Below are 13,471 nucleotides of genomic sequence, written 5' to 3'. Positions count from 1 at the left end.
TAACATTCTCCTTTCCCTTCCTCCCCCACAACAAACACTCTGTGAGGTGAGTGGGGCTGAGAGACTTCAAAGAAGTGTGACTGGCCCAAGGTCACCCAGCAGCTGCATGTGGAGGAGCGGAGACGCGAACCCGGTTCCCCAGATTACATGACTACCGCTCTTAACCACTACACCACACTGGCTCATCTGCCCCAACCAGCATGGCTATGGTGTCTGGAGCTAATGACAACTGTAGTCCAAAACATCCAGAGGGTACCAGGTTCATGAAGGTTGGTTTATACTGCGGGTAGCTGGAAGCAAAGTTCCATAAACAAATGAAAGGAGATTTCTGAGGCAAGTCACCTGACTCTGACTATACAGTTCTCCTAGAAGGCAAGTGTTCCCAGTGGTGGCAGACAGATAGCCAGAGATGGGAGCTATATAACCAAAGACCATGTGGGCATTAGTGGTTTAAAACACAGCAAGGTTGTCCCGCACCCCTGCTAAGCCTTCACCCAATGTGCATTACCTGTTTGGTTTCCCTGCCCCTGCAACCCTCACCAAACTCCTGTTTGTGAAACTGTCATCTGTACACATACAATGGCTGCCTCAAATGAACACGCCTCATCTTAGCTGCAAAATGAATGTGGTTTAAGTTTTCCTTTCAGACTGAAGCTGGCTTGAGGGGAAACTCATCAAACAGCAGCATTTCTCAGGACACTACAGGATAGTTAATAATAATAATAATAATAATAATAATAATAATAATAATTTATTATTTGTACCCCGCCCATCTGGCTGGGTTTCCCCAGCCACTCTGGGCGGCTTCCATAGAAACCAAAAATACAGTAAAATATCACAGATTAAAAACTTCCCTGAACAGGGCTGCCTTAAGATGTCTTCTGAATGTCAGGTAGTTATTTATCGCTTTGACATTTGATGGGAGGGCGTTCCACAGGGTGGGCGCCACTACCGAGAAGGCCCTCTGCCTGGTTCCCTGTAGCTTTGCTTCTCGCAATGAGGGAACCGCCAGAAGGCCCTCGGCGCTGGACCTCAGCGTCCGGGCAGAACGATGGGGGTGGAGACGCTCCTTCAGGTATACTGGGCCGAGGCTGTTTAGGTCTTTAAAGGTCAACACCAGCACTTTGAATTGTGCTCGGAAACGTACTGGGAGCCAATGTAGGTCTTTCAAGTTCTGCATCATCGGTGAAGTGTGTACGCATGGATTCAAAAACCAGCAGTGGGAACACACTACAGTCAGAGTAAACAATAATGTGTACACAGCCCTAGCAGCAGAACAGATGAAGCTGTTGTTTGGCAAAGTTAGGCTGTGAAAACACCATACATTTAAAGCACACACCCAAAGAATCCTGGGAAATGTGGTTTGCTAAAGGTGATGGGAGCTTCAGCTCTGTGAGGGTGTAAACAACAATTCCTAGGATACTTTGGGAGGCGGGGGAAATGTTCTTTAAATGTATGGTGTGCTCATAGCATTAAATTTAGGATTTAATCTATAATCCCACATCCTAAACTGTGGCTTGCTCAGATGTGGCCCTGATTCCATAAACCCCACCTTACAACAGAAAACAATCCCTTATAGATCTGATACTGCTCACCTTTGGTCCTGAAAAATCAAATACTGTAGTTGCCTAAGTGGTGCACTCCCCACCACAATAACCCACTGCCATCTTCTCCTAATTTTAGGAGCCTTTCTCCTGCTGCAAGAACCTTACTGAGGTGAAGGAGGAAATGAGTCTGATTGATGCTTGGGTGGGAGACTATTGTAGGAATCCTGTGTTTCTATTTATATTTATTTATTTATACAAAGATTTATACCCTGTTCTCCTGTTGCAAAAGCCCAAATCAGGATGGCCTGCCACAGTGAAAGATCAGGAAAGGCAAAAACTTTTCCCCCTTTTGGGGGCAGGAGAGGGAAGGGAAGCAGCCCAATTCATAGAATTCTGAAAATCAAACTAGACATTATTCCGGCAAATGCCCTGTTTCCAGCATTGCCTTTGCTGAGATAATAGAAATGCACTTAACACCCCCTCCCCCACTGCCCCATGCCCAGCAATTTTCTTTTACAATGCCACTCCAAAGGCCATTCCTCCTTATTAGGCCATGTTCACTTTTGGCTTCAGAGCCCAGCAGCTTTGGGGAGCGGAGAGCAAAGAAAACTTGATAGAGGAGGGAATGATAGGGAGGTACACCCTTGTCACTTGCTGATTTTCTCCTGCAATTGGCCTCCCAGTCTCCACATTACAAAGAAAAGTGGGGCCTCCTCTCAAAACAGTTACTTCTGCTCCATGGCCTTCAGATTCTGCAAAGGAAGCTCAACCTGTACTTTGTTGTTCAGTAAAGCTCATGGAGACATTTAAGCACTTCTCCCCTCTTGTCCTAAAGCTCCCGACCCAGCCCTGTTCCCTTGTCCTATAAAGTGTGACAAAACTCAGTCTTGAACTTGATCCACCCAGACCTTGCTTTCCTTCTCTGTCCCAACTGTGTAAGTCCTCCAGAGTGGGAGGTCAGCCAATGTGTCAGGTATAATAATGAAGAGAGGTATAAGAATGGCTTAAAATGCATAATACCCAGGAACACAGGATGAGAAATGAATTTGTCAGAGGAGGGGGTGGTGGGGCCCTTGATTACATCAAGGGAAAAGCCTGTTCAAATCAAATGGGTCAAACGTTCATAGAAGCAACAGATTCGGAAACACACACACACACACACACACACACACACACACACACCCCATGCCAGACAGAGGCATTTTTCCAGGAAAAAGAGAGAGAATGTTACTCTCATTGCAGGTCAGAAAAGCACACAGGAGCAGTAGGGATTTAATATGGATTTTCATTTTGAGCTGGAAGTTCAGTGCTTCCTGTAGTGTTTATGCTGCGTGTATCATTTTATGGATAATTTAATGTGAGAAGGAGCAGAACACAGATGGGATCTGTGCCTGATTAGCAAAAAGCCACTCGTGGGTTTAGCAAGAACCGTTTAGGCAAACAAGTCATGTCCTTGTTACCCAATAATCTTTTTTTTCCATTTTTGAGGGTCAGATTTCAACATGTATGCTACAGGAAAGTCTTAATCTGAAGACTTTATGTTTTCCCTATGCATACGTCCCAATGGGTACAACATGAACCTGTTCCGTGACTTAATGGTGAGTTGGAGGTGTTGATGCATTGTATAATTCCAGCCATACAGAAGAGGAATGGAACCTGTGTTCCTCCAGATGCTCTCGGACTCCAGCTCCAATCAGCCTCACCCAGCATAGCCAATGGTCAGGGATGATGAGAGTTGTAGTCCAGCAACAGATTTTTCATCTATGTTATATAGCTTGAAAAAGTGTGTAGATTTATAGTGCCACATAACTTCTTAAAATTGTATAATTGTACAGGTGGAAGGGACCATGAGGTTCATCTAGTCCAACTCCCTGCAATCTTTTGCCCAGCATGGGACTCGAACCCACAACCCTGAGATTAAAAATCTCATGCTCTACCAACCAAGTTCTCTTGAAAGTATAGGAACTGACAAGGTCCTTGCAGCAATGAGACCAGCCAACTTCCTTCTTAACCCCGTCCCTCAAAGCTGATTAAAGTTAGCCGTAGGGAATTGGCCGAGGCGGTTCAGGCCATTGATAATGTGTCTTTACATTATTACAGTGCCTTAAAAAACACTGCCCTGTACCAAATGGTTCTTCACAACTATCAACCAATTACTAATACTCTCTTTCTGAGGAAGCTGATTGAGAAAGCAGTGCAGGTAACTGAAGACACTCTTGGATGAGACTAATTTTCTAGACCCACATCACCCTCGACCTGCTTTTAGGATCAAGCGGTGTGGGAGCTGATGAACCCAAATAATTTTTCAATTAGTTGAGGTGAATATTAATCTGTTTCGGCATTTATTTTGGTATGTTTTAGTACTGTTTTAAACTTTTCTTGATGTTATTGTTTTATCTTTTTGTGAACCACTTTGAGCTTCTTCTTCTTTCACAATCAACCGGTGTATAAATCTTACGAAATAAAACAAATAAAAAGCCAATCCATATGAGGATTGACCCAGCACAGAACATTCCTTACACAAAATCTCCTGCTCCAGAATCTACTATTGAGAGAATTAATAGCCATTGTTTCATCAGAAGCCATAGGTTTTCCGATATTACAGATGTCTGAGTTATAGACAGAATATAGCCGTACCTGTATTTAATGTCAAATCCGGGGGAACAATATAGCCTTGGTTGCCTCAGTGTAAATATAAAAGTCTTTAGGAGAAGGATGGTGGACCTGTGGACCTGGATATGGGCAACAAATCCCACCAGCCTTATCCAGGATGCTCAGTAGTCAGGGATGATGAGAGTTTTTAACCAGCAACATCTGGAGGGCCAAAGCCTCCTCATTCCTTATGGTAAAACAAGAGAAGAAAATACGCTGGTGAAGAAATGGCCCACCCAACCCTCTGCAAAAGAAAGGTTTGCACTTTACAACCTACTTTGCAACCTCCTTTCTGAACAGACAGCTGGTTCCAAGTGGGTAGAAGTGTCGTGAAGCATGAAGTATCAGATGGTCCCACATAGGTGGGTGAATACTATTTTAAAATTGATGCTATATGTTCACCATCCCACATCGTTTCCCATAATAAAATGTGCTTCCCACCCCTGAGACACACCTTGACGGGAAGCAGGAGGTGGGGGCACATTTCTTGTTCCATATTCTCTGGCAAAGATAAATTCAAAGAAACATTTCTCTGTGAAGGCAGAATTTCTTAGCATGTTAGGGGGCTTTACGTCCAAGCTGAGCTTCCCAGGCTTTGATGGTGAAGAGTGCCAGGAGACATTTCAACCTCCCACCACTGTGTGTTGTTTTGTCTCATATGATAAACACAGCCTTTTATAGATTTCTACCTCAGGCTATTCTTTTCCTCACTGTTCAGAAGGCCCCCCCCCTCTCCCCACCAGAAACGAGATGCTCAGCAGGTGCTCAGGAAAAAATGAAATAATAAAAAAAACCTCTCAGGTAAAAAAGAACATATTTAATGAGAAACAGGATGATTTTTTTTACCTTTCAACCTCTTAAACTGAAGCCCTCGCAGACCACTATCTTTCATAGGAGCCTCCCTGCATGTTCCAATCATCACCTGACTCCTTACTCCATGTAGCTTGGCTCTTCCATCCATAGCAAAGCTCCACAATAAAGGTTGTCATGTCCCTAGAGTCCAGCAGAGATCTGGACATCAAGGCTACAGTGCCACAGAACTGGATGAAGTCCTTGACTCTGAAGCTGATGGTGGTCATCTGGGGACCACTTGAAGCTGGAGGACAACAGCCTGCTGAATCAGATCCCACAGCACTAGAGCCTGTACAGGCAGATCCGGGGCAGTCATGGGCTCAAGGAACTGGATGTTTCCCAAACTTCCTCACTAGTTCAATGACACAGGAAGTGGTCCAGCTCAAAGGCCTTGGAGTGCAGGTGAAATGCCTGTCTTCAGTCAGGACAGTTGGCTCTTTAAGAGACTCTAGTTCACCAAAAGAAGCTTAAGAGAGGTGGACTGGAGGCATAGGCTCAAAAGGTCTTAGTTCACTTCCAACTTGGTGGTGCACCAGCTGTTCTGTCTAGTTCCACGAGCAGCTCCTCAGGGCCCGAGCAGAACAAAGGCACAGTAAGCAGGGTGTTGTAGCAGATGTTGGATTCTGAAGCTGCATGTCCCCCTTCTGCCAGGGGTACCAACTTGAATAAAATATAGGGGGAGGGGGCCTAGCTAAGCCCCGTCCCACATAATCAATCATAAGACATGGCACACACACACACCATTTGAATGGCAACACCCCTTAACTTTGGGAGCCCCAGCCCCCTCAAATATTTTATTGGGGGCCTGCCCAAAGGGATCACAGCCCCTAGGAGTTGGTGCCTATGCATGCAACCTTGAAAGAATAAAGTTAGCCACTGCCTTCCACAAAACTGGTTACAATTAGTTGGTAGTGGTGTTCCCCACCCCCCTCTAAAATTGGCAGATGGGTCCAGAGGGAAAAGTCGGCAAGCGATAAATGCAATTGTTTCCTTAGTACAATAGACTAATTTCTTCACACTCAAACAGCCTTCTCTATCTTCCATCTGAGCAAACAACATTGTCAGAGTCCAAAAGACACATCCCAGCCAGGGAAAAGATACTTAAGGAGGTGTGGCCTGGTGTGAGGGGTGCATTTAACTAAAGGCCTAAGATTCCCCATCCCTGTGCTAACCTATGTTCTCTAGCCTTCATTCAACATGAAACACCCCCTGAATTCAGCAGATTTGGCTATAAAGCATGGGTGAGCAATATCTAGGTGGTTCCAGCCTAGGAGATGCTCATGCTGTCGGCTAGCAAACTGATGGGGCCATAATCTCCTTGCAGTACTCACCTTCCTAAGTGAAGGAAAGCAAGGTCGACAAAACGCAATACAAAAAAAAAAGCGAGGATGTTTATAGAAAATTAAAGTTTCCAACCACACCGAGCCATTTCACCCACGCTCTCTCTATGCACAGTTACTGCAATATTATAGCCTAATACAGTTTGCATTGATTTATTGCAAGGGGCACATGCTACGTCGGCAAGCTAATGGAATCTTTGAGAGGATCATTTCTGGATAGGCTGCAATTGCTTAATTATCCCCAGGAACTGATGCAGAGATTTAATAGCATGTTGAGGGAAAACAACATGGGGTAGGGCTGACCTCCATTTCCTTGGCTTAGGTGAAGTAAATTGTTACACAGTGCACTATATTTCGGCAGCGCTGTTAATTATCCTTGGCTGAGTGCCCCAAGGTTCAGAGGTGCTGCTGTTCTACAGAACCCCCGGCCGAGTCCTCTGTTAATAAGGGATTACCCAGATGATCCATCAATGTGTGTGTCCCACCCGCATTTTACCATTAGTGCAGTTCCTTCTGCAAGTCTTCCATAATGTGATATTCAGACCACACATTATAGTGAGGCTATGTGGGGGGGAATAGCCTTGCTACGCAGGAGACCATTTTACTGTGGGAAGATGACCATATTCCTCCTCCTCCTCCTCCTCCTCCTCCTCCCCCTCCTCCTCCTCCTCCTCTCACACATCCCTTCCTTGCTATATGAATGTCATTTTGCTTACTATGGGGCCTCCTTCTTGTCACAGCTGACAAGCCAGACCTACACAACAATTCACACCTCACAGACATGGACATGTTCTCCAGCGCTGGAGGTGTATAATGGGTGTACTTGTTAATCTTTATTTCAAATCGAGTCAAACTTGAATGCCAAGGGGAAGGAGAGATGTTGTGTTGCTGGCTATGTTATGCAAGCACTAAGCATTGTTTCTTCCTCAGAGGTCTATCTGTCACGTACAGAATCACCTTCCAGGTAGCAATAAGAGTAGTGATTAGCTGAGGTGGGATGGAATCAAATTTACCATATTTATCAATATCGCAATTCCTTTACGCAAATCTATAATGCAGCCACAAGTTGAATACTGTGTACACCACATCTCACTAAGAAAATTATAGAGCTGGAATAGGTGCTTAAAAGACCAACCAAAATGATCAAGGAAGTGGAGCAACTCCCCTATGAGGAGAAGAATTTAGAAAAAAAAATCTAAGCGATGCTTCATGGGTCAAACAGGATTGTAAAGATGCATGGCATGGTGTCTAATATTCATTGTGTGTTTTCTGGGAGATTTTAATAACACACAACTATATAAATGGGTAGGGAGAGCTTAATTTAAGAGTTACAAATTGCTAAAAAGAGAGGAGGTGGCAAGGGATTAAAATAATCTATCTCTGAGAGTTTAGGAATGTGAAGATAACATCTAAACCAGGGGATGGGGGCTATGGTGCGCTCCAGACATTATTGGACTACAACGTTTAGGACTTTAGAAAAAAATATGAGTAAGATACCAGAATTTAGGGATATCCAATGAGGCTGAATGTTAGAAGATTCAGGACAGCCAAAAGAAAGTACTACTTCACACAATGCATGGTTAAATTGTGGAATTTGCTCCCCGCAAAATGGCATTATGACCAATGACTTGGATTTCATTAAAAGGGAACTGGGCAAATTCATGCAGGTTAAAGGGTAGCAGAGACCATTGCTGGTCATGGTGGCTAGATTACCTCCAATATCAGAGGTACCTCCAATATCAGAGGCAGTATACCTCTGCATACCAATTTCTGGGGTTCACAAGTAGGGGAGTGTTATTATTATTTATTAAATTTGTATATCAACCTTCATCCAAAGATTACAGGGCAGTTCACAATGTAAAAATACAAATTTGAACTCATGCTTGTGGACTTCTCATAGTTATCTGGTTGGCCACTGTGGGAGCAGAAAGCTGAATTATATGTTTTGGGTGTGATCCAGCAGAGCTTTCCTTATATTTTTTTAATGTTAATGTTATATCGCTGGCAATTTGTGCAATATTACTACCATGTATCCTCTGCACCCCAGTTTTTGACAGCTTGATTTTTTTTTTCTGGAAGAAAGCAGGACCAAGCCAAATGTCAATGAAAGCTTATGACAAAATGTGATTTCTTTAATTAACCTTGCATTAATCCAAGTTTCAGCTTGATCAATAAATTTGAATAAGGTCCAGGATAAAATTAACTTTCAAAAAATTAATTTCTTGGTGACGGACCTGGATGGACTGTGAATTTCTGTCAAAAACTTATGTCCAGCAAAAAAGACTTAATTAATTGTAATAAGGATTTCGCTCTGCATATCTCTTCTGCCTACATTAATTTTCACTGAACACCACTTGCATGACAATGTGGCTATTAGAAGTTATGTTGCAGAGCTCCTGATGGAGAGATGGGGCTTGTTCGCTGCCTTTGGAAAAGCTTGGAGTTTCATCTTAATCTGCATGCCTAATATACTGTTGTGCGTTTCCCACTTCTCTGAAGTTACAGGGGCACTGTTTACCCAGGCTGGATTTCTTTTGGAGGAAGAGGTCAAAGGAGGCTTATGGTATTTATTGTAATATTTGGGTTCATTTACAATTATACAAGTTCGGCAAATACCTGTTCTCATAGGCTTCTATGAGCAGCAGATGTACCGACCCATGTAAGATCTCCAGGAAGAAGGTTTCTTCCTTAGCAGACACAGATCTCAAGAGACTCAAGAATAACACGAAGAAAGCTGTGTTAGACCGAAGACTATAGCAAAAGGGGCACAAAAGTAAACCAGGATGTTCATGGTATAAGAAGTTGTGTGATTTCAGCAGGACATTACAGGATATGCCCTGACTGGAAATGATGCAGTGTGACCACCCCAAAACAGTTGGTACCACTGAAATTTACGTCCCAGAGGGTGAAGGATATGCCAAAAATTGTATATAGAGACACACAAGTTCCAATTAATATTCTTGGGTTAATCAGATTCATTCAGGTGAAAAGGTAATTGAGCTTGTGTGTTTATATCAGCCTTTATGTCTTAGCCAAATCAGCTATTATCTTGTTTTTTTAGTGGATTTCCAATATAAGTTTCATAGAATCATAGAGTTGGAAGAGACCACAAGGGCCATCGAGTCCAACCCCCTGCCAAGCAGGAAACACCATCAGAGCACTCCTGACATATGGTTGTCAAGCCTTTGCTTAAAGACCTCCAAAGAAGGAGACTCCACCACACTCCTTGGCAGCAAATTCCACTGTCGAACAGCTCTTACTGTCAGGAAGTTCTTCCTAATGTTTAGGTGGAATCTTCTTTCTTGTAGTTTGGATCCATTGCTCCGTGTCCGCTTCTCTGGAGCAGCAGAAAACAACCTTTCTCCCTCCTCTATGTGACATCTTTTATATATTTGAACATGGCTATCATATCACCCCTTAACCTCCTCTTCTCCAGGGTAAACATGCCCAGATAACCCCATTAAAAAGAGGTACTTCTAATTTTGTACTCACCCCACTGATATGGCTATAGATACTTCACATACAGTGGGAATTCTGTTTCCAACAGATTCTTCCTACGTGCTGTGCTGCTTTTTGTTTTGTTTTGTTTCTTTCTGACATGTCTACCTGTTGACAAGAGAAGCCATTGCCAACGGAACAATCTGTTTTTGCTTCGTGAGCTTTTACGCTAATTGTTTTCTGAACTTGGAGGAGGGCTCACAATGACACAGACGGGAAGTACTTTGGGGAAAGAGTTGGACTAGGACTTGGTGACTTTCAAGCATCAGCTTAACCATGGATCTCATGGGTAGCATTGGGTAGATGGCCACACTTTGGTGCAGCTCCCCACCTGTAAGAGAGAGATTAGCCTACTTCACAGAGTTGTTGAGAGCATGAGTGTGCCAAGTAGAACTTAACACTGTACAGTCAGCATTGTACATTATTTAAAATGTCTTAATGCAAACAGTCAGATTTATTATTTAAATCTCCCTTACCCTGCCTAAGGTTCAAGAACTGACCTATTGTTAGCTTCTGAGGAGCAAGCAAAACTTGTCTTCCTGAATGCTGCAGCCTGTAATTATCCCAGGATCATTGTGTGTCTGCACATTATGATTGATCGATTCTCAATATTCCATTGCTTATGATATTTTCCAAGTAAACAACTTCCCCCTCTCCAGTGGGAAATAATATCCTGGTTTAATCAAATTGGTGGGTGGCCAAGTCAGAACCAAGAAAGCCCGTCTTTCTCCAAATGAATCTTAAACCATTTATAATAGATTGAGATGCTCTATGTCTGCAAACCGCAAAGACTTTAAAATGGAGGCCTATGATATAGGTCTGTTTAATCCTGCTAAAATCTGTTTAAGACTCAGTCCGCTTAAATGAGTTGTGCATTGGACTTTAAATTGATCAAGAAAAGTATTATTGAAGCAGATTTTTTCATTGTTATGTGAGGAAGAGGGATTCATAAAAATGTATTGTACACAGAGCTATTTGCAGAAAATCAACACAATAATTATTCTAAAAGCTTCGTTGAGGCAGAATGAATTTCGAAAAATGGCTTGTGTTTGGGGGTGCTGTTATTTTAAAATATTAATAGGTATGTTTTCTATTCATAAGGGACAATACTGAGGAGTTCCATTCATTTTTAGATAATGTACTCCTTTAAAAACAATCTTTGGGAGAATACAGTACCTTTTTCCACTGCAAAACCTTTTTTCATATTTATGTTCATCTTGCTTGTGTGAGGGACAAACTTGTGTTTAAAAATCAAGAGCTCATTCAGAAGTCCTAAAAAAATTAGACTTCTGATTGCATGTTGAATCACAGTACTATAATGTGTGTTCACCATTTCACCTCATGTTGGGGGGGGTGAGTCACCCGTAAAGCCATCCTTATCACAAGGAACTGAAGAATTTGAAGAAGAAGAAAATCTCAGCAATGCTTCATGGGTCAAACAGGATAGTGCCTAATATTCGTTGTGTGTTTTCTGCAAGATTTTAATAAGACACAACTATATAAATGGGTTGGGAGAGCTTAATTTGAGAGTTACAGATTCCTAAAAAGAGAGAGAGAAGGAGGCAAGGAATTAAAATAATCTATCTCTGATATTTTAGGAATGTGAAGATAACATCTAAACCAGGGGATGGGGACTATGGTGTCCTCCAGACATTATTGAACTACAACTTTGAACATCTTTGGGCATAGGCCATGTTGGCAGGTGCTGATGTTGGCTAATGCAGATATGAGTTGGAGTCCAATAACAGCTGTAGTGCATCAGGTTGGGCAAAGACTGGTCTAATGTGTCAGAGTTCCTAATTCTTAACCCCAACGTCAGATTAAGAGCATATGTGCCTACATGCATGTGACTGCTTTTAAGAGGTCATTGTTTCTCAGTGTATAGGGACTAAGAGATGAAAAAGTGTTGATCTAATGTCTGCTGACCTGCAAAATAAGTTGGGGGCAGGCATGCAACAGCCTTTGCATATCCAGCATTGTGAAAGAAATACAGCATATTCATTCTTTTTCATTTTGTTCTCTGAAAGACATTAACACCATTTGTGGCTTCATGATCAGAAGACATTCTGCATCACAGCAGCCCATGAAGTACAGGACAGTGCTGCAATTGATTAAGCATTAGTAGACTTTCCCCCAGCCATTTCAAGCATTTAAAACACACACACACACACACACACACACACATACACACACACACACACACACACCCTGGAAAACAGATTAATCACACTGGTCTTGAGTTTTATAAAATGATGACATCTTTAAATATATCAGACTTATTAAGAAATGAATACATCAAGCAACCATTTCCCACTCATTTCCTGAACTTCATAAATCCATGGAAGAATGGATTTTGCACATTTAAATTACTATAATTCTTTCACTTTAAAAACTAGAAAAATTAGGTCATATAGAGTCAATTGCCATATTCAGCATAGATTGTAATCTGAGCAGCTTCATAAATAAAGCCCCTTTCAGAGCAAGAGACATATGACTTGCTCACATGAGAGAGCCAATATACATACATTTACACGGTTCATAAAAATTTATGGCACAAGCGTTCAAAGATAGATGGGACAATGCATTAATGGTTTACAAAAATAAGGCCCACTTTTCATGATCTTTCACAGTTAAAGCGTCACGATATGTTCCAATTACCAGCTTGAGCTGCCTGAATCCACTGGCAGACAGGAATGGAAGAGCGTTCACTCTGAATGCCTGATAGGCAAGGCATGATGGATAGCATCAAATTACACATCATAACAATACTTCTCTGAAATGTACTTAAGCAATGAAAATCTAGGCTCAGAGTATTTCATGCAAACTAATGACTTCCTTGAAACTCAACATTCCTTGTCTGGGGATACAATATGCCTATTCACACATCTTAAAGATCCCTATGCCTTAGATGACAAAATTTATGAGCATGATTAACAAATTCTTGGCTATCATTGTTACTATTATTTATATGGTGCCATCCAAAATCAAACTCAGCACGCTTCATTTATATTGCACAAAGATAATACCAAGAGCTTCTTATACCAGGCAGAAATCAATAGTTATTCGTTAAGACAGGAATGACTAAAGCTACTTCTTATGCCATTCATCATTCATATCAACCAAATGAGGTTGCCCAAATGCTGCATACAGAGATTTTTACTACAGTATCCATTATATAAAATGGGCTTTTCTCCCTATGTTCTTTTGCATCCTCATACTCATCTGGCCATCTGCCTGCTCCAGGTGGCTCATAAATTGGAGGCAACAGTTGGGTTAAGTTTAACCAACACCATTTCCAAACCCTGCCATAGAAAGTGCAGTCCCTGCCAGAAGTTGGAAAATCATAACAGTATCGAGAAGCTCGTTTTTCTGGAAAGGGAAGCTATGAAAGTTCTGGAAGAGGGAGAGGTAAGAGCTCATAGGGGTAGGGTGCAACAGGAGCTGTCCATTGCCAAGGCACTTGTGTAGTCTCCTGGGGTCTGTTGTTGTCAACCTTTGCCTTAGAGCAGAGATAGGGAACCCTCGAGATGTTCCTAAACTACATCTCAAGCCCCAGGCAGCAAGGCATGATGAAATTATAGT

At 42.3% G+C, this 13,471-nt stretch overlaps 1 long non-coding RNA gene across 1 annotated transcript in view; it reads left to right on the top strand.

The window, feature by feature from the left end:
• The first annotated feature begins 717 nt into the window (after window positions 1-717).
• Window positions 718-13,471, top strand: part of LOC308477426 — a 314,602-nt gene continuing 301,848 nt past the window's right edge. The window contains exon 1 of the long non-coding RNA XR_013986554.1: window positions 718-892. This is a non-coding gene — a long non-coding RNA (uncharacterized lncRNA). The remainder of the gene's footprint in view (window positions 893-13,471) is intronic.

This window comes from Podarcis pityusensis, assembly GCF_964106645.2.
Source record: "Podarcis pityusensis genome assembly, chromosome: 5".
NCBI classification, from domain to species: domain Eukaryota; kingdom Metazoa; phylum Chordata; class Lepidosauria; order Squamata; family Lacertidae; genus Podarcis; species Podarcis pityusensis.
The sequence above is the reverse complement of the archived record's forward strand: the minus strand, read 5'-3'. Positions and strand labels throughout refer to the sequence as shown.